General features: G+C 43.3%; 1 protein-coding gene across 3 annotated transcripts in view; it reads right to left on the bottom strand.

Moving 5' to 3' along the window:
• Positions 1 to 22,964, bottom strand: part of LOC138755424 (cytochrome P450 7B1-like) — a 199,215-nt gene that overhangs the window by 60,792 nt on the left and 115,459 nt on the right. The window lies entirely within an intron of this gene.

Below are 22,964 nucleotides of genomic sequence, written 5' to 3'. Positions count from 1 at the left end.
GCAAGCCAAAAATATTAAAAATGTACAACTTTTACAAAATGCTTACATGAATTTGAAAGGAGCAGTTTGCCATAATATCTTGCAGTGTTGGCTCCAAATGACATTAGGAATGTTGAAATTCAAGCAGCACTGAATCAACTATTGGAATAATTCTGCCATAGGAAATGAACTAAGGCTATTGGCACAATCCACTGCTTTTACCTACTTTGCCTGTGGTATTCAGTAGAAATGTTAATCTAATAATATTCTGAAAGATTTACTGACTTCAAGCCAGTTGTCAAGTTTTCACTAACAAGAGTGATTTAAATTTAATGAGGGAGCAAGAAAAGAGACATTGAAGGGCAAGGAATTTAGTGTACAAGTCTGTCAAGTCTGTTTTTATTGCAAAATAAAAGATTGTCCACATATGTTCTTGGTGTTACAATCAATACACAACCCAAAATTGTCATAATTAACAAATGCATACTAAAACAAAATAAAATTACTAATTTCAGTATGTATGCAAATTTGAAAATGAGATGTGACATAATGTTCATACCAGATGGGGTCATATTAGCTTTAGAAATGTGCAGTGAAATTAGGCAAATTGGTGATTAATCAAATTGATCTTTTTCTTATCATCCTGCAACCAAAAATGGTTATGTTATGGTATGTCAATGGAAGAAATCAATGTTTTACATCATTGACATTCACAAAGAAATAAACCACAGGAAAAGGATATTCTACAGCAGAGCAAATGCAGGACAGTCCCTGGCAATTTTGCTCCAGGTTTTTCCACATCTTTTCTATGCAGTTTACCAATATACAACAATAATTAAAGTTCGTGAATGTAAGATGTGAAAAGCCTAGTCTGATGCAATCACCAGCACTTTGCTCCTAATAGCTAATGTATATTCTATGTATAGTCTAATAGCAAAAGATTTAATGCATTTTCCAAGAGTTACAGATATTCCTGTCCCATCTAATTTAGAATAGTTGACCACTACATTTGAAAAAAATTACAGCAGAGTTTATATTAAAGAATAAGCCATAGAATGTTCTTGGGATGTTTGTTTGGACTGAGAAGTTAAGAACAATTTGTTATTTGATTTGTGAATTATACATCAATAGTTAACCAGGGGCCCATTTACAACAATATTGAACTTTTGACAGGTAATATTCTTCAAAGCTAACTTTTATTAAAACAGCAGTGTCCAATTATTGGCATTCCAAACATGCACCCCCTAATTAGCACGGCAATGGTACTGAGGGGTAGAGAACATTATAATGCAAAAAGGTAATGGGACTGTGACTTGTAGTGCAGGGTTAACAGTTGTAAAGATGCATTTTGTATGCTATCCGTGTTAGAGAGAGGCCAAGAAAAAAACAAGCTATTACATCTTGCAGATGCTTTCAAAATGAAATCAGATCAGAAAAACCCTTTGATGAAAATAGCAGAAGAAGTTCACTCATTTCATGTGGTGAAAGGTGGCAGTAATATCAACCATAACCTCTCTCCTTCCCAAAATGGTGGTTGGATTAAAGTCACCAGACGAAGGCAGACAAACAAACAAATATGCCAACAACTAAAATCTTTTCATTCTTGGACGCCAGAGTATCAAAAAGATTATTCACAATCTAAAGGTGATAACTTCAGCATTGATTGAAGGTTCAACATTAACCGAAAGTCCAGCAGAACATTGAGCACCATCCTTCTGAGCACTGGTGCACCTCAGGGATGTGTTTTCAGCCCACTTCTTCAAGTTACTGACCCCACCCATGCAATGCCAAATCTAGTTCTAACAGAATCCTCAAGTTTGCAGATAGCACGACAGTAGTTGGCTTCATCAGCAACAACAATGAGTTGCACTTCAGAGGAGGAAAATCTCGTGAAATAGAGTGAAAATAGCAACCCGAGTCTCAATGAGGACAAGATGAAGGAGATGACATGGGGACTTCAGTATGACCAGGAGTGACCACCCTCTACTACACATTATTAGCTTGGTAGTGGAGAGAGAGCACCAAATTCCTCAGAGTCCACTTAAGAAATGACCTATACTGGACACATAACATCTCCACACTTGTCATGAAGGTGCAACAAAGACTGCACTTCCTGAAAAGACTGAGGTGGGTAAGGCTACTGGCCACCAGCCACCATCCTGTCAACTTTTTTCAGGAGCTCTATCAATAGCATCCAGGCTGGCTGCATCACAGTGGAATAGATGGTGTAAAGCCTCAGATCAGAGGTATATCCAAAAGACCATAAGAACGCCAGAGAGGATCATTGGGGTCTCCCTTCATCCACCGATGGGATTTACCAGGATAGTTGTCTAAAGAGGTCTCAAAAATATAGAACATCAGGTATAGTAAATAAGATCTTTCTTAAGGTAAAAATTGGGACCATCTATAACCCTACCTAGATGTTGTAATGCAGAGATTCTAATTTGGCAGGGAAATGTGTGTAAATTTATCTCTAAGATGTATTACATATTCCAAAGTGAGGGCCCGAAGGAGAGGTGAGAGTCAGACTTGAGTACAACAATCAATAAAAAGTGGTGGCAAGACCTGTCTGGATAGTGTGACTGGAGTCATTAGTGCCAGATATAGGTTGGTGCATACAACTTCTTGCACCACACCACAAAAATTACATAAACCAAAGCCAAAAATTTCATATATGTGCTTTAGGTGTGGTGTGGAGATTAGAACTTTTGTCCACTCCACTTGCTATGTACAAAGGTAAGATCTTTTTGGGAAGACCTGGGGTCATTTAAAAAAAAACAAAAGTGGATTCTCCACAGGATCCAGAAGTGTGCCTTCTGGGAGATACTGGAGTGTTAGTTTTAGACTGTCCAAATACCAAATTTTGTTTGTAAAGGTTGGCTTGGTGCCAGTAGCCAGGAAGTGTAGTGCGGTTTTGTGGAAGTCCGTCTCCCAACTAAATACCACACGACGGAATGTGGAAATGCAGAGTTGTATTTCCCTGAAGAAAATCATGTACAATCTAGGGAGGAAATATGACACATATGTTAAGGTGTGGCAACCTTACTTGAAATATATTGGCACTCAGTTTGATTAGTCTCCCACCCCCTCCCCCTCGAAATAGGGGTGTTACAGCAATCTGTCCCAGCAGGGAAATGAATGTGATCAAAGAAGTGGGACATGACACAGGGGTCATACTTGAGTTTCAGTTTGAGGTTTTTTGGAAAGTTTTTTAAATTTAATTGTACTGATTTAATTGACTGTTTTTACAGTTGTATGAAGGTCGGGGGTGAGGAGATGGGGGGGGGATAAATACAGACTCTGTAACATGAACGTTTAAAAAGATTATATGGTTTGTTTGAACTTTACGAGCCCATGAAAATGAAAATAAAACATTCAAAAAAGAGGGTTTGAAAAATCACTGAGGACCCTACCACATTCCCAGCATCGTTCAGCTACTCCTGTTGGGAAAGAGATATAGGAGAATCAAAGCCAGAACCACCAGGCTGAGGAACAGCTTCTTCCCACAGGCAGTGAGAATGCTGAACAACAGATGAACTGCTCATACAAACCCTTAAAGATTCAACTATTTATTTAACAATAATATATTTATTTTAATATTGTATAGAATTACTATGCATATGTATCATTTATGTGTTTTTGCAGTGTTTTGCATTGGAGAACGTTGTTGTGTTGGGTTGTACTTGTACAATTGGATGATAAATAAACCTGAACTGCACTGATATCTAATGAAAGAATGCTATAATTTGTCTGGAGAAGTTCCAGGACAGGTTGTCGATGGGATGACTTGCTCTTAATCTCTATGACCTCCTTATGGCATTGTTGGACTTTACGGTGAGTTTCTGGCAATTTGGCTGTTCACATCGTAGAAAGTTCTCAATATTGGATGTGCATCAATTTCTTTCCCTTTTTGCAGTGCTACCTCCTGCCAGGCATGGATGAGTCTGGTGTTGAAGCTGGTAAGATGCAGAATGGCATAGGCATATTAATGATGGGAAATCTAATTGTTTCTGAATTAGCACAGGAAATGCTTCTGGTCTGGGGTGATGGAGAATGAAAACCACCCCTGAGCATTTTCTGGACTTTATACATACATACATACTTCAGTTTTCTTGATGTTGTACAAACACGTACTTTCCAACATCAGTCATTGTGAACCCCCTTCAGCCAAATATTTCCTTTCTGTGCCAGAGGAGAATAATAGTCTTCCACCACTGACCCAAGTAAAATCAGCGAACTCAGCAAGACTAGTAAATTAAAAATGCAAGTTGCACACCTCATGCCAAATTAACTGATAAATCTTCAAACTGAGCTTTGGGGAAGTCCAGTTTCATTTGGCTGTGTAATTTAGATTCATAATTTTAAAAAGTGGCATTTTCAAATGGAAAGTTATCTAATGTAGGCTATTATGATTCAGGAAGGATCAAGCATGTACTTTTCTATGTAATTTATCATTCGTTCTCATTCAGTGAAGCCAATACGCTAGTCCTGATGCAAATGAAATCACACGGAAGATGGGACAGGATTTTCTGCACTGGCTATTTATCTTCAAGGCCACAGCAAGATTCAATGGAGCTGATTGGATAATTCCCATGTCAATCAAATTTATAGATGATTGACAATAATTTTATGTAGAATTTTCAAAACTACCCTGTACTCACTGATTTTTTTTTCTCTGAAGGTGTTGCCCTATTGGGACAATTTGCTACATTTCTGTTTCAACTGTTCTTTAAATAACTGCTTTGTGTGTAAATTCACTTTGCTAGCTGAACAATGAAGGTTCTCTGTGAGTTATTTGACTCTTCCCACCCCTGACTTAATAATTACTCAATTCCTGGAGAGCAGCAATCTGCTCACAGATGGCATCTCACTGTCCTATTATGACAGTGACCTGCTCTTGGGTTACAAACAGTAGCACTTCATTGGGGTCGATCAGAAGCTACGCAGTGATGTAAACATTAGGAATGATCTCAGAGTTTGCCATCAAGAAACTTGAAATAAGAACCACTACCCCTTGAAAAATGGAATTGCTGCCAGATTCTTTTGTTGAAAACACGTCAGTTCCAGAGTTGATATGATGCTCTTCAAGCTTTACATACTTTTCCTGCAAGGTTGGTACTGGATACCTTAAAGATGGCTTCTTAGAACAGCTTGGCTGAGATGAGCATGGAATTGGCAATTCTGGATTAGGTATCATGTAATGAACCAACATTGATAAGAAAGCTGAAGGTAGGGGAACCTCAGGAGGCAGGGATCAGAATACGATAGAATTCACCCTGCAATTTGATACGGAGAGACCAAAATGACAGCTGACAAGATAACAGTAGAATAAAAGGGACAACAGAGGTATGAGAGAAGAATGAGCAAAAGTTAATTGAAAAGGCACACTAGCTGGCAGGATGGTAGAGCAGCAATGGCTGGATTGTCAGAGATATAAGGATGATGCAGGAAAGGTATATTCCAAAAAAAAAATAATTGAATAGAAAAATGAGACAACTGTGACTGACAAGAGAAGTCAAAGCCAAAGTAAAAACAGAAGAAATGGCATACAAGGAAGCAAAAATTAGTGGGAAGATATTGTCCTCCATAGTGGGACAAAGGCTTTTTTTTTTCTTTTATTTGCACCTATGATCCACAGTTCCAATTTGTTATCAAGCATTCACTTGTGATTAAAGTGCGCATTGAAGATTTTATTCAAGATTCAATTTATTGTCATATTACATGAAATTGCTTTTGTCTGCTGCAAGGGAGACAGATTTGCCATCGACAGAAATTGCCTAAAGTGCCTCTTACAGTCAGAGAAAGAGAAGCAGAGTCCGTTTCCACCCCCCCACCCCCCCCCCCCAAGAGTCACTGAGTGTCCATAGATTCATCTCCAGCACATCTGTAGCCCCTGCAGCCACACAGAATCCAGCCCAAACCATTGGCAACCCGAGCTCTAGATCCACACCTTCGACACAGTCAGAAACCCCTCAACGCCCTTTCATGCCAGGCCACAATGTGGAGGCCGGCTATAAGCACTGAGGGAAACATAAACTTACCTTTCATGGAACAGCCCTAAAAGGCTGCTCCTACATTGCTGACGAGTGGCCCCAAAGGCTGAAGCAGCCTGGTGAGGTCCTGGAGCGCTGGCAGGGCCTGACGGCTCCTGCCCTGATGACCCCCGCTGGCCGCCCCTGCCTTGACAGCCCCCGCCTTGATGGCCCCTGCCCTGAGGGTTCCCGGCGGCCATCCTGTCTTGATGGCCCCTGCCCTGACAGCCCTGCTGGCCGTCCCTGACTTGATGGTTCCCACTGACTGCCCCTGACCTGACGGATCCCGCCGACCACCCCAGCCGAAGGCCCCTGACCTGACAAGTCCCACTGGCAGCCCTGCCCTGAGGGTCATGGAGGAAGAGGGGTGAGTCGGTGAGAGAGAGAAGAGGCAGGTGTGGATGTGTCAATGTCTACTGTCTGCAGAAGACTTCATGAACAGAAATACAGCAGCTACAATTCAAGATGCAAACCACTTGTTAGCCACAGAAACAGGGTGGTTAGATTAAACTTTGCCAAGAGAAAAGTATGGAGACATAAAGGAATTGCCCAAGATTGAAAGCATACCACCTCATCTGTGAAACATGGTGGTGGGGTTGTTATGGCCTGGGCATGTATAGCTGCCACAAGTAAACCTTAATGGAAAATCTTGCCCGACAAATCTACTGTGATTTTCTGAGGAAATCACAAGCATGTTAGACAAAAGACATACAGTGGATGTAGTACAGTTACTCCCCAACTTACACCTGTAATTGGGACCGAAGGATCAGTCATATTCGAACTGGACGCAAGTCAGAATTTTGCCCGCAAGCATGGAAATTTTTAAATTAAATCTTTTATTTATCGTAGATTTAACTATAACAATTTAAAGCTTCTTGTATTTATCAATCTTGGTGAATCTTTCCACATTCTGGTCCATATTTACTTTGTTAGTCGGCGTTCTGGGGCCCTACGGCTGGGTGCAGCCATCTCGATTCCTGAGCTCATGTGCGAATCTTCGGTTGGTGCATGCACGATGGGTTTGCATATTGGAGTTCGGTTGGCACAAACGTGAGAGTTAAGTGCCCTGACAATATTGAATTTGATCCCTTAACTCCTCTGCATACACCAACCAAACTCCAATACGTGAACTCACTGTTCATGCGCCAATCGAAGACTCGCACATGTGCACATGAATCAAGATGGCCGCACCCAGCTTACAGACCAACAAGTATGCACATTTTGGCTCTTACATGCCCTATATTCCTGTAATCCATGTTAATTTTATATTTTTTCTTTATGTACCTTTTAAAATTCTCGGTTGTATGTGCAAATGGACCCAAGTCAAATAGATCACAAGTTGGGGAATACCTGTGCATTTGGATTTAAAAAAAAAGCCTTTGGCAAGTTGCCACAAATGTGGCTGCTTAACAAGATGAGACCCCCTGGAATTACAGGAAATATATCCGCATGGGTGGAGCATTGGCTGATCAGCAGGAAACAGAGTGGGAATAAAGGGATCTAATTCTGAATGGTTACTAGTTATCAGTGATGCTCTGCATGGGTTGGTGTTGGGGCCACTTATTTTTTTTTCGCTGTATGCAAATAGTTTGGATTGTGGAATAAATGGCTTGGAGGCTAAGTTTGCAGATGATACAAAGTTAGATGGATGGGCAGGTAGCGAGGAGGTAGCGGAGACACAGCAGATAGACAGATAGATTAGGATGAAAGGCAAAGAAGTGGCAAATAAAATGCAATGATGAAAAGTACATTTTTGTAGAAGGAATAAAAGGGCAGACTATTATTTAGATGGGGAAAAATTCATAATTTTGAGGTACAAAAGGTCTTGGAGTCCTTGTGGAGGATACCCTAAAGGTTAACCTCCAGGTTGAGTCGGTGATGAAAAAGGTGAATGCAATGTTGGCATTCATATCTAAGTATAATAGGATACAAGTGCAGGAATGCGATGTTGAGGCTTTGTAGGGCACTGGTGAGGCCTCAGTTGGAGTACAGGGTACAGTTTTATAATCCTTATTCAAGAAAGAATGTACTGGGATTGGCGAGGATTCAGAGAAGATCCACAAGAATTTTTCCTAGAATGAAGGGATTAGCATATAAAGAACTTTTGACAGCTCTTGGACATCCTCTTTGGAGTTCAGAAGAATGAGGATGACCTAATTTCAAAAGTTGAAAGGCTGGGATAGAGTAGATGTGGCAAAGTTGTTTCCTATGGTAAGGTAGTCAAGCACAAGAGGGCACAACTTCAGGATTGAAGTGTGCCCATTTAAAACACAGATGCTGAGGAATTTCTTTTGCCAGAGAGGTGAACCTCTGGAATTTTCTACCATGGCCAGCAGTGGAGGCCAGGTAATTGGATGCATTTCAGGCAGAGATTGATATGTACCTGTATCTGAAAAGTCACAGCATCAGAGGTTATGTGGAGAAGGCCAATGAGTGGAGCTGAGTGGATCAGCTCATAAATGGCAGGGTGGCCTTGACAGGCTGAATAGCCTACTTCTGCCCCCATATCATATGGTCTTCAGGGGTTAAGGATGGGGCCTTCCATTTTCTTTGTCACCTTCTGCATTCGGTCAAACAATGGATAATGTGTCAACTATCTTGGTATCCATCTGTGCCAGCCTTCACACAAGTGGTTCCCTTCATGGACCTCACCAGAGTCCTCTTGAACAGCATCTACTGGACAAAATTTCTGTGTTTTAAAAAATTGTCAAAATAAATGAACTAGCATTTGATCATTACTGGTACTTTGTCTGATGCCTTGTATGGAAGGATTATTGTTGCTCCTTAACATCAATTTGGCAATCCAAAGATGGTTGCGGTGAAATTTTGTAATGTTATTCCATACCCAACCCCCTCCCCACCCCAAATGTGGCATCATTCCGCTTTTCTGTTGGCACACTGCATTATTACCATATTGTAGAACTCACAACTTCCCTGTTAAATAGCACATTTACACAAAAGACCATTGGTGCTCTGCCTTCTGGAATTGACACATCTTCCTACTCATTCATCTTTTTCTAGAGGTCCTTTATAACTTTAGCTTACAAGGGAATCCACATGCAAAGAGGATGAAATTCATTAAAGATGTAACCTTTGACACTATGAGAATTTCTTTGAAAGTCTGAGCATTGAAAGGAATGGAGATGATGAGTTTAGTCATGAAGTAATATTTTAGGGACAGAATAACTGCCATTGGAAAGTAGGTGCTTCTGCTCTCCTTGATGCAATGATCGCAAAATGCAATGTGGGAAGAACAATGTAGCCGATGCCAGTGCTCCAAAGTTTTGTTAGCAGCAAATGTTATCATAGATATAATTAAGTTCACCCATTGAAACACAGAAATGAATGTGTAATGAATACTGCAAAGGAAGAGCAGCTTTAGGTGGAATTGCAAGAGACATGACTTTTTAGCAAGAGGCCAAGCTAAAGGTTCATTTGTTACTGACCCAGGGATTTTACTTACAATACCTATTTGGAATCCAACAACAGCACTTGAGTAAATCAAGTATTTACTATGTGTTGGCATCATTAAAGTATTATCCCTGTTTTTGTGCAGGACTAATCTTATAGAATAGAAGATAGATGTTGAGGAGATTTTTTTAAACATTCATTCATGGAACACAGAAAAACCAACAAGAAAAAAAAAATAGCAGGCTGAACTGCACTAAACAATGAACCAGCTCATGAGGTTTGAGTTAGCAAGAACAGGAAGTCCTAGAGTACTGGATTTGCTGCCAATGATCAGAGATTATGTCATTTCCGGGTCGAGCATTGTGAAGGCCGTCAAGAGCACGGGTGTTTTAAAAACACGCATCAGAGTTGAGTAAAGCAGTTGATCTTAACTACAGTGGCTGGTGAATTTAGTTCATCACTAAATGGTGGTTGGGTGGGTGTGTGTGAGAGCACATTAACTGTCACATGAGCTGCGTAGAAAGTCATCCAGCACGATGTTCTCAAATCTCTGGAATGAAGCCTTCCAAAACCCATTGTTTTCCTTCTTTCCTCTTCTTCAGATCAGTCCATATCCTTGCTCTGTCCCATTTCAAAAACAATATTGCGACTTCACAACCCTCAGGATTGTCAAGATTATATCCTCAGATGAACTGGCACAATGTACATGGGTGTCATCATATTGTCTGGCATCTTCATCTTCAGGGCCTGCTTCTGTCAGTTCCCTGCTGCTGGCATTTCCTCCAGTATGTACTCAGTTAATGTACAGCAAAAGTTTGCTGAGGTTTAGTATGGTTGTTATTTAAGCTGATTTCCTAAATGAGTGAACCATAGAAGCTGTTGATTAGATCTGCAATGCCCCAGTCATGACATCCTCGACCATTTCTTTTCAACAAATGCCATCCATAGTGGGGAACACTGCCTTGTTGATTAATCATCCAAAATGTTGACCTAATAATTCATAGGACTTGATGTTGCATTTAGAGAATTTGAACTGGGTTAAGAATTCAACTTACTTGGATTCAACAAGCATCTTCACCTACCCCACCCCACCAGCCTCTGCATCCAACACATTATCCTCCAGAATTTCCAGCACTTACAACAGGATCCCATCACCAGACGCATCTTCCCCTCTTAACTGATTCTCTGGCTGCTCTCAGGGGATGCAAGAGATTTTGTACATACAATTCTATATATGATCTCTCAATAGCTAGAAGAAATTAATTATTTCACTTATTTATGGGAGCTTGCAATGTATGTTAGTTATCACGTTTCCTATTTTAGCATAGTGAACAATTTCAAAATAAGCTGTAAAGCATTTTGAGTTATTCCAAAGTGAAAGACACCATGTGCTCCTTATTTCTTGATGATCTTTTTCTACCAATTGTCTTCCTTAGTGAAGTCATGTATCCCTTGAATAGTTACAATTTTGAGAATCCCAAGCACTAACATGCACAGTCAGTGTTGATAAGCCATTTAATGACAGTACAACACAATAGCACCCTTTTACAAATGGGCTCAAATCTGTTAAAGTTTAAGGAATGTAATTTGAAATGATTTGTACTGTCTTTCCTTCTCTCTGAATCCCATCAAGGGCAGGTCTCAGATGAAGACATAGGAATTAGAAGATAATGATCTTAGATAAGGGTTTGCAAAACACCATTTCTATGTCACTAATCCAATGCAAAAAGGATCAAAACATTTTGACTATAAGCAACTGCTTATTCTATGGTGTGGTACGCCATCCTGTAGCTCTTTTGGTGAATTCCAATACTGAAGGAATTTTCCCTTCATGAGGTCCATGACCATTACTTAGACAGAGCAGTAAAATGGTGGCATTTGCCATGCTTGGCTTTATTAACCAAGATGTTGAGTATCTGAGTTGGGTTGTCATGTTGCAGTTGTACAAAACATGGGTTAAACCACATTTGGAGTATCGTGTTACCACACCATTTGGAGGATGTGAAAACAAAAGGAGAGTGCGGAATAGATTCATTAGGACATTGCTTGGAATGGAGGGGTATATGCCGAAATGCGTATGTTGCTTGGAGAAGAGGAGGTGGAAGGATACATTTGATTGCATGCCAGGCAACAAGGCACCATCAGAGCAGGAGGTACATTTAATTGCTGCAGGACTCATCCTATCTGGATATCTGATCCATAGATGTCATGACATCATGAAACAGACAGAACAGAAACTGTCCTTTAGGCCCACCTCATTCATGATGCCCATTTACACTAATATCATCTATCTTCATTAGGTCCATATCCTTCGACTTCTTTCACATCCAAGTAGCAGTCCAAATGCCTTTTAAAACTTGTAAATAAATCAGTTTCTACTGCTTCCTCTGGCTGCTCCTTCCACAAGTCTCTGGGTGAAAAACAACCCTCAGATCTCCTTTAAATTTTTCATCTCTCACCTTAAACCTGTGCCCTCTAGTTCTGGACTCCATCACTCTAGGAAGGAGAGTGTTTATTTTATATATTTTCCCTTAATAACTTTATAAAATGCAGTTATTATGCTAACCTATGGAATTTCTCTCCATGGCCTTCTTGATTAGGAAGGGAATCAAGGGTTACAGGAAGATGTCATGAGAATGGGTCTAAAAAAGGATAGCAAATCAGCCACGATGGAATGGTGGGGTAGACGATGGACCACATGGCCTACTTCAGTTTCTATGATTTATGGTCAATTGAGAAAACCCAATAAAGCTGATGAAAAACTCAAAGAAAAATAATGGCACAAACTAGTCCTCAACATCCAACAAATAAAATCTGCTTAATAGTAAGAGAAATGAATATTGTCCATCATTAGATTATTTACTTTTTTTAATTACATAAGATTTCTGCAATATTTAGTCAAGTTTATTGTCATCTGATTGTATAAGTATAACCCAACAAAACAGCCCAGTTTTCCTGTCCTTTATGGAAAACATGCAGACAAGCAATCAGATATTGTAATGATATGGTATTGTACAGCCACGGGCAGGCCCGCCCTCCTGATGACATCCTCTCCTAGACTCCTCCCCTGTGTCCCAGGCCATAAAGGTCAAATTACCGCTTCCTTCCCTAGCTTGGACCCGGGCCAGGAGTCTTGTGTGTAATAAAGCCTATCGTTCCCCTCAGTCTTTGTCTCTGTGATTATTGGGGCAATTGGCAGTGCCCAACAATTTATTAATGTCTCTGGTAATGGAGAAGTTGCTGCACCTCGATTGGCTAGAGGTAGATCCCCAAGTCCCGGGTGCTTCAGAACTCTTTGAACAGTGGGTGAACTCCTTCAATAACTTCCTTGAGGCTGCCGCTGGAGTGGTCGATTTGGACGAGAAGAGGCTGAAGGTCCTACAGGCAAGAGTCGGCCAGACGGCTTTCCAGGCCATCAGAAGCACCACGATCTACACCGAGGCGATGGCTGAACTATGGGTGCTATATAAGCCCAAGGTGAATGAAGACTACTCGTATTACCTGCTGGCGTCCAGAAAACAGCAGCCTGGTGAGTCAGCTGAAGAGTTTATTCGATCCCTGGTCGCAGTGGGAAAAGACTGTTTGGGGAACCCCACAGCACAGTGCGTGGAAGATCTGGTCCGGGACGCCTGTGTATCGGGATTGAGGTCAGATTATATCCAACAACGTCTCCTCGAGGAGGATCAACTCCCACTAAAAAGAGCGATCCGACTGATCAGAACTTTAGATTTGGCCCAGTGCCACGCAGAGTCGATTGTGAGCAGAAGCGGGCCTACCACGGGCATACTGCCATGAGGGCTGCCGTCCTGGGAATCAGCATCAGGGGCGACTGACCCGACCACGGCTGCGGTGACACCAGCATTGTCAAGATGCAACTTCTGCGGGCAAGCTAGACACTTGTGAAGCCTCTGTTACCTGCTTGGGCTGTGGGAAGAAGGGCCACTACCAGGAAGTTTGTAGATCCAGAACCCTGTCCAGGCATGTGCGACCAAAGAACTTCCAGTACCGACTGCGTGCACAGTAAGGGGGATGCCATCTTACTTACTACTACCCCCATCCTCTACGCCGCTGCCTACCTCATTGATGACATCATTTCCATCCTTGGTGACACCACTTCCGCCTTCTTTCTCGAAGATGGCAGCGTGGTCAACATGGAGGCCGCCATCTTGGGTATTGGGCCTCTCCACTAATGATGACGAGGAGATACCTGTCCTGGCGTCAGTCACCCTGAATCAACCCAGCCCTCACCCGATCACTAACTCCATGATGCAGATTGAGGTGAATGGGCGCAAGACGAACTGCCTCTTGACAGTGGCAGCACAGAAAGTTTTATCCACCCCAAGGTGGTCGGCAGACTCTCCCTTCCCATCTGGCCGATGACCGGATCGGTATCGATGACAGCGAAGGACCAACAGACTTGTATCCGGGGGTATGGTACAGCGTCTCTGATTGTGGTGCGGCAGGTGGGGGGGGGGAGAAATGTTACAATAACTTCATATTGTTGATCATGCCCCAGCTCTATGCACTGATCCTCTTGGGCCTCAACTTCCAGAGTCAGTTCAGGAGTGTGACGATGGTGTTTGGAGGCCCACAGCTTACAGATCCCACTTCCCAACCAAGCACCCAGTCTCCGGCACAGTCCTGCAGCCTCACCACCCTGCGGGTGGCCCCTCCGTCACTATTCACCCTGGACTATAAAATGATCACCACCAAGAGTAGGCGCTATAGCACGGAAGATATGGAGTTCATTCAGGCTGAGGTTCAGCGACTCTTGGCAGAGGGGATTATAGTCCCTAGCTCCAGTCCCTAGAGGGCGCAGGTTCTCGAGGTCAGAGGGGCATGTAAGCCCCGGATGGTGATCAACTATAGTCAAACCATCAACCGCTTCACCCAGTTGGACGCGTAACCACTACCCCAGATAGCTGATTTGCTCAATAAGGTTGCGCAATAGAGAGCCTTTTCGACCACTGACCTCAGATCGGCTTAACATCAACTCCCCCTCTGCCCAAGCGACCGAATCTACGCGGGATTCGAGACCGACGGCAAACTATTTCACTTCCTGTGGGTGCCTTTTGGGATAAATAACGGTGTCTCTGCTCTTCAGAGGGTTATGGATCGGATGGTGGAGGAGCACAAACTGACAGCGACGTTCCCATATCTTGTCAATGTCACCATGTGTGGTCACGACCAGCAGGACCACGACACTAACCTCACAAAGTTCTTACGTACGGCCAAGTCTCTCAACTTGAAGGGCAACAAAATGTTCAATACAGATCGCCTGGCCCTTCTCGGATGCGTCGTGGCCCCAGACCCTGACTGCAAGCGACCACTAATGGAGTTCCCAGTCCCAAACATCCTAAAAGCACTGAAGTGGTGCCTGGGGCTGTTTTCCTGTTATGTACAATGGGTGCCCAATTATGCTGATAAAGCACACCCCCGATTAAGTCCACAACATTACCGTTACCGGCGAAAGGCCAGGCTGCTTTTCACCAGATCTGAGGAGACATTGCAAAGGCCACGATGCATGAACTGGATGAATCCATCCTGTTCCAGGTGGAAAGCGATGCCTCCGACTTCGCACTGGCTGCCACACTTAACCAGGCAGGCAAGCCAGTAGCGTTTTTTTCCCCGCACCCTGCACGGTCCCGAAGTATGGAACTCCTCCGTCGAGAAGGAGGCACAAGCGATCGTTGAGGCAGTGCGCCACTGGCAACATTACCTGGCCGGTAAAAGGTTTACCCTGCTTAGAGACCAGAGAGCAGTGACCTTCATGTTCAATACAAAACAGCGGGGTGAAATCAAAAATGACAATATTCTTAGGTGGGGGATCGAGCTATACACCTATAATTACGACATCTTGTATCAACCAAGTAAACTCAATGATCCCCCAGATGCCTTATCCCGGATCTGATCACACTACACAGGAGCACAATCCTGGAGTCCGAGCTACCTGGCTCCTCCCCCCAGGAGTTGACCCCCCGGGAGACATCGGACCATCCATTCCCCTAGGAGTCCCCCATTGCCACCCCAACCCAAAATGTTCCCACCCCGGCCTTTCCCATGGCAGCTTCCCCCTCCAAGGCCCCTCATAGGTCTGGCAGAAGGAGGAAGTTGCCTGTGTAATTGAACCTCTAGTCAGAGAAAGAGTTTGCCATTCCCATTTTTTTTCTTTTTCTTCTTCCCCTCTCTCTCCCTTTCCTCGTTATGGTTCCCTGTGGTCTCTATTTAAAAAGAGGGGGTGAATGTAATGATATGGCATTGTATGTACTGCCCAGTACAGGCACGGGCAGGCCCGTCCTCCTGCTGACTTCCTCTCCTAGACTCCTCCCCTGTGATCCAGGCCATAAAGGTCGAGTCACCTCTTCCTTCCCTGCACTTCACTAGCTTGGACCTGGGCCAGCAGTCTTGTGTGTAACAAAATCTATCGTTCCCCTTAGTCTTTGTCTCTGTGATTATTGGGGCAACTGGTAATGCCCAACAGATATAACATACATACAGACAAGCAATAAATAAATAAATATTGTTTAACAAAGAGAAGAGTCTCGGATGGTTAGTGTGAGCAGTTCCTTTGGGAAGAAGCTGTTCCTCAGCTTGGTGGTCCTGGCTCTGATACTCCTGTACCTCTTCCCTGATGGGAGTAGCTGAAAGATTCTGTGTGCAGGGTGGAAGGGGTCCTCAATGATTTTATGCTTTATCTTCAGACAATGATCCCAGTAGATCACATTGATGGGAGGGGAGGGAGACTCCAGTGATCCTCTCTGCCACTCATGGACCTATAGATCGACTTCCGATCCATTTCTCTGCAGCAACCATATCACACGGTGATTCAGCCAGCCAGGATGCCCTCGATAGAGCTCCTAAAGAAGTTTGGCATAATGGTGGCCAATAGCCTTGCCCGCTTCAGTCTTCTCAGGAAGTGTAGTGACTCTTGTGCCTTCCAGAGAAGTGAGGAGATGTTCAGTGTCCAACTCCAAGGAACTCCATGCTCTCCACTCTCACCACTATATATTTGTTGATGGGTAGTGGAGGGTGGTCATTCCTGGTCCTCCTGAATTCCATGATTATCTCCTTTGTCTTGTCCACATTGAGGTCTGTTATTGTTGCCCTCTTGGGTACTGGGATGACGGTGGCTGTCTTGAACCCTGCAGGAACAATGGACTGCTTTGATGAGGTTTGAAGATGTCTGTGAAGACCTCCATCAATTGCTCAGCACAGCCCTTCAGTACCCGACCAGATACGTTGTCTGGTCCTGCTGCCTTGTATGGGTTCACTTTGGATAGGGTTCTCCTCACCTAGGCTGCGACTATGCAGGAGGCCCTTTCATAAGGGGGACATGGAACTTACTTTGACATCGTCCTGTTCTTATCAAACTTGCAAAGATGATGTTCAGTCTGTCCGGAAGGGTAGCATCATTGCCCGTAATTCGCAAGATTGACTTGAGATCGGTATTAATGGTTGATCAATGGTTTGTGAAATACAGATGGTTTATTTTCTCTTTATGAAAAGAGAGAATCGTAAAACTTGTCCTCACCCTCAATAACTTCTCCATTGACTCATCCCACTTTCTCCAAGTCAAAGGGGTAGCCGTGGGTACCTGCTGGCATAGAGAACTGTCTTTATGGCCAATAATTGGGCTTGGCACACAGACCAATTAAAACAAGTATCCAACAATGGCACAAAACTAGTCAATGATAAGCCATTTGTATTGTACCAGAAACTTCCCCAGATCAATTGATAATATGGGAACACAAAGGATCTCTGCGAGTGGCAGATTAACATTAGGCTGAGGAGGCTTAAGCCAAGGGGCCTGGAAGGCAGTGGGGTCCAAAAGCAAAAAGGTTTAATTGAGTGCACATGTAAGTATTTTGGATGATATTTCTGTACTTTTGCATTTTATTTCATATCTGGAATATTACAAATACTATTTTGCTTTCTAAATTAGGTTCCAAACATATAAACATTTAGTAGTAATGCTTTAGGATTTTGTACTGCAGCCACGAGATTGCATTTACCATGATGACGTTATTACATTACAAGATGGCGTTAACATGCGCGTATACTGGTCAAAGACAGGGAGCGAAGCCTGTTGGAACATGAATGCCAGTACTGTGAAATCTATAAAATATAACGGTAAACAGAAAACGTTACTTTAGTCAGTCCATGTTTTACTGTTCCCTTACAAATGGTGAGAAAATCAGGAAAAGTTGGCTGTGCTATTCTCCAAGCACAAGTAAGGCATTCTGTTTTAACCGCAAACTGTTTTCAAGTGAAGACTATGCTTGATCACTCATCAATACCAGTCAGAACATGATTACATTGAAGTACTTCTGGAAAGGATTGTTGGTACAATTAAATTTCTTGCTTATACATATAGTACATTATATATAGTGCAATGATATGTTATTTATCGTAACTTAATGTCACTTTATTCTATTCAACAAAGGATGGGAAAGGGAGTAAAGGACAGGGGGAGCCTTACAAAAGTTCAGCCTAGAGCCCCGGGTGGTAATTAGTTCATCATTGCCTCGTCACCAGCAATGACCTTCTGAGAAAATTGGTCATAATCAGCACAGCTTACTTACATGCACCTTGACCAAAGAGTTCATGACAATTCACCCAAAGTCTGTATTATTCTGAGCATACCCCCACCAAACAGTGCTTCAACTTACCTATCGGATTACACTTAACAAACATTGTGTGTGTGTGATAGTACAGATTGATCACCATTGTATATAGTTACAGTATCTAGAGTGTAATGGCTGTGCTTACAGCGATTGGCTGAGAGCTTAGCCACGCCTACTGTCTGGGCCTTAAAGGGTTGTGTCCCTAGCCAGGTCGGATCATTCCGGACTGGTCGGCCACCTGTGAAGAGCTCCTGTCTTTTGCTAATAAAAGCCTTGGTTTGGATCAACAGTCTTTGGTTCTTTCGACGACCTCTACAGTGTGCTGTCATTCTTTCGTGAGTGGTCCATGCCTTTGTCAGCCACCTTTTTCTCAAAGTAATCATTTACTATAATCTATCATGTTTCAGGCTTGCATCTGTTAATGCAAAGAAATCATCGATATCAGCATCCCAATTTATGGAGCATTCTTCCATGACTGCTTTCGACCAGTTTTCCCTACCATTCCTGCCTGTTGAGACCAGCTTACTGCCGAACTTCCCGCTGAAAATCCTTTCTGTGAGTCTCAGAGACAACACTGAGAAAATGCAGTTCTGCCTAATATGTTTCAACATTGTTTCCATGGCAGGTGGCCTTGCACACTCTTCCAAACATTAAGCCCTCTGTGTCAAGTAGTTACATCTGAATTATCTCATCAATCACCAACCACTTCTGCAGTGCCCTTGAAATTGCACTGGACCAATGTGTAGCCTGACTTTAAAGTTACTTACTCTTCCTTCCAGTTTGTTTATAAATGCAAAGATTGAGGATCTCAAATCTCTGGTGGTTCTCGATTAAAATACCTCCTCAAAACTTTACAATTCCTCATAAAATACCTCACACATTGTTCACAGTGCTGGGCCTCCAGCCCTATTGCCAGTAACAATATTGCCTTGCTCTTGCTGAAGATTGTTTCATCCTTCACCATGTCATTTGGTCTCAGAGCTCAAAGAATTATAGAAGATCCTTTCCACCCAGCACACAGTATCTTTGACCCACTACCACTGAGAATGAGGTACAGGTGCATCAAAATTAGGACTGCCAAGCTGGGAAATAGCTTCTTCCTGTCAGATGTGAGATTGATGAATGGTATTCCATAACTGAGAAAACCATCCCAAAATATTTATATATTTATTTTAAATTTATACATTAATGTATATATGGGATTACTATGTACTGTGTGTGTATGTGTGTGCATCATGGTTTGGAGAAATACAGTTTAGTCAGGTTGTATACATGTAGTCAGATGATAAACTTGAACTTTAAAGTCTTCACTCATGGCACATACAGTGGCAATGCTGGAGTCTGTGGTTTACAACTTCACTGATGTGCCTATTATGTCCACTGCTTGCTTTCGTCATTGTTCTGCCCCAAGAACACCATTATATTCATTGTTTAACACTTGACTAGTTCTTCCTATGTCAAGCATCAGCATTTCAAACATACCAACAATATAGTTATCCTCTACTGGTGCTCAGAAAGATAGACACAAGTCTTAGGATTCTCAATAAACATTCTTTCAACAAGCTTTCATCAACTTTGTTCCCCTCTTCCCAGAAGCTCCTGACCTTCACTCCAGATATCCAGCTTCTGCAGTATTTTACTTAAATAAAGGGTTTACATTAATGAATGAGCTCTTGGCAAACCGGTTTGCAAAGGCAAATGGCGATATTACAAATCAAAACACTTGGTAATGTCATAATGCATAACACTCCCCTACTTCTCAAACAAAAAGGCTGCCATTAATTTTCATGCAAACATTTTGCTTAAATTTGTACATAAATCCCTAAATATTTAGCAGTCTAATGGTTTTTTCATATTCAAAAGTGGATATTTTTTAAATGCCTCGTGAAAACAACAGCACCTCCAAGATAATTCGACACCTCTGAGGATTAGGTCTATTTAGTTAAGTGTTATTCTCTGAACATTCATTCTTTGTGTTCATCATAAATACATTCTGAAGTTTGACTGTTAGCATGTCAAATGTAATGGAAGCTTCTTTTTACTGTCAAAGTAATCAAAGGGAGGTTGAAAATGGATCTATGAACAGATGCTGCCCAATCAGAAACCTTAAAGGACAAGAATGTATGGCCAGATGTTGAAATGACCTTCGGACTGTGCAACGTGCTGACATGGCATTGATTTAGATGGTTGTTGGCAGGGGTTTTATTCCAGCAACAGGAAAAGCAGAAGGTAAAGAAAAAAATCTTTCCTGGTATTCCCTTCAAACAAAATTTAGAAGTACTAGTCGACAGGGCTGATATCTGTCAAAGATGTAGAATTTGCCATGCAATCCTGCCAGTAGGTATCACATCAAAAGAATTACTTGACTGAACACAAACATCTTGCGGCTGTGCCAATCCTCTTCCCTTTCAACTTTGTAACAGCTGTATTTGTCGGAATACATACAGACTTGAAATAATTACCGATAAGTCAATTCTCAAAGGTGTTCCAATCTTTTAAGATAGAGTGGTTATATAAGCAGTTGTAAAGTAACTGTCATTTTTAAGAATAATATACCTAAGTCTTATGGAAAAACATATTTTGATAACAGCTGAAATTACTGATGGATTCTTAAGTCAAATTTATTGTATTCGATTGTACAAGTACAACCCGATGAAACAGCATTCTCTGGTCCTTAGTACAAAACATGTAGACACATGACCAGACAAAATACACATACATTTGCAAGACAAGTATTTCATCTATACAAATATGTGACTTACGACCATCTGCACATACAACCAAATTTAAAAATATATACATTGTAGCGGCATGCCGTTGCGGCGATCAAACCAGCACTCCAGTCAGTGAACATAACTAAAAGCCAGCAACCTGCGCAGTGGCACTGGCCCCAACAGGTGAACCGGCAGACAGACAGCAAGGGCAGTTTAAAGGCCAATGACCCCAAAATGGCGCTGGCCTTGCTGCGGAGCCAAAAGACAGGGAGAGCGCACAGGGAAGAAGGGCATTGTTATGCGGGAAAGTACCTGCACGTGGGAAACCCGCTTTTGTTATGTGATGTCAGCTGAGGGGGGTGGGGGTTCACGGAGGGAACAATGCAAGTATAAAAGTTGGGCCTGAGCCCTAATAAAACTCAGAGCTTAACCTGACTACACTATATGTGTGTGTCTTCTTTTGAGTAGCGCACGGCTACAATTGGTGACCCCAATGGTTTAGATGGCATCTAAACCCAGTGATGAGTGAACCGTCAGCAGTCCATACGATCGCTCTCAAGCTGCCGACCTTCTGGATGAATCAACCACGCTGAGGCACAGTTCCACATACGGCAGATCACAGCAGAATCCATCCGGTACTACCGTGGTGAGCACCCTGGACTAGGACACAGTGAGCCAGGTGGCCAACCTCATCCAGGAGCCCCCATCGGAAAGTGCATACACCGCTTTCAAGGACTTGCTTATCAAGAACTTTGGGCTCTCTCAAGGCATGAGAGAGGGGCATGTTTGCTCACCTGGATGGACTAGGGCACAGGCCCCCATCAGTCCGCATGAACAAGATGCTGGCCCTCCTGGGCAAACGAGCCCTGCATCATGTTTGAGCAGGCATTCCTGAAGCAACTGCCCAAGGACATCCAAATGCTCCCGGCAGACGCTAACTTCAGTGACTCCTGGAAAGTTGCAGCATGAGTGGACGTTCTGTGGAAACAGAAGAGGGAATGCTCGGCATCCTTGGGGTTCGTCACTAAACCCCACAGCCAGACCCGTACAGACCTGCCGAGAGAACAGCAGCCCCACAGAGGAGGTGACCCCAGCATCCAGTGTTGCTTCTTCCACCAGAGATAGGACTCTGGAGTTCGCCGGTGCAGGCCGCCATGCATGTTCCAGGGAAACACTGGGGCCATCCATCGCTAATGGCCATGATGCCTGGCCAACAAGACAGCCTCCTGTATATCTGGGAAGCAAGTCCGGATAACGTTTCCTCATGGACACAAGGACAGGATACCAGGAACAGACAGTCAGGTCCCAGACTGAGGGCTGTCAATAACAGCACGATTCGAACCTATGGTACCCGCAAAGTCCTGCTGCAGTTGGAAGGCAGCCTTTTCTCTTGGGAATTCACACTGGCTGCATTGAAACAGCTGCTCCTCGAAGCAGACTTCATGCGCGCTGATAGCCTGGTCATGAACCTTAAGGGTCAGAGACTGGTCCACGCCAAGACTTTCCAAACCATCCTCCTCAAAGACGCCAAGCTCACAGCATTTCACCTGGTCTCTGTGCAGTGATCAACTGACGAATACGCCAAGGTCCTGGCTAAGTTCCCATCAGTGCTCACCTCCCACTTCACCACAGTGATTCCCCGGCATGGAGTACAGCACCACATCCTGACCCAGGGCGCGCCGCTCCACGCAAGAGCAAGAAGCCTTCCACCTGAGAAGCTCCAGCTGGCAAAGGAAGAATTCAAGAAGCTGGAGAAGCTCAGCATTGTACGGCGGTTGGACAGCACACGGGCTTCTCCCCTGCACATGGTGCCCAAAGCAACTGGGGACTGGAGGCCATGCAGCGGCTACTGCCGGTTCAACAAGACCACAACACCGGATTGGTACCTCGTGCTGCACATTCAGGACTTTGCAGCTAACCTGCACAGGGCAAAGATCTTTCCAAAGTGGACCTTGTGCGAGGATATCATCAGATCCCGGTTCACCCTGATGATATTCCCCATTATCACCCCGTTTGGCCTATTTGTATTCCTTTGTATGCCGATTGGGTGAAGAACGCTGCACAGACCATGCAGTGACTAATGAATACAGTGGGCCAAGACCTGGATGGCAACTTTGTGTACCTGGACAACATCCTTATAGGGAGCAGGAACCAACAAGATGATACACCTCTCCAACCTCGACACCCAGCTGAGCAAGTTTGGC

This window comes from Narcine bancroftii, chromosome 2 (assembly GCF_036971445.1).
Source record: "Narcine bancroftii isolate sNarBan1 chromosome 2, sNarBan1.hap1, whole genome shotgun sequence".
NCBI classification, from domain to species: Eukaryota; Metazoa; Chordata; class Chondrichthyes; order Torpediniformes; family Narcinidae; genus Narcine; species Narcine bancroftii.
This window is presented reverse-complemented; position numbering and strand designations above follow the sequence as displayed.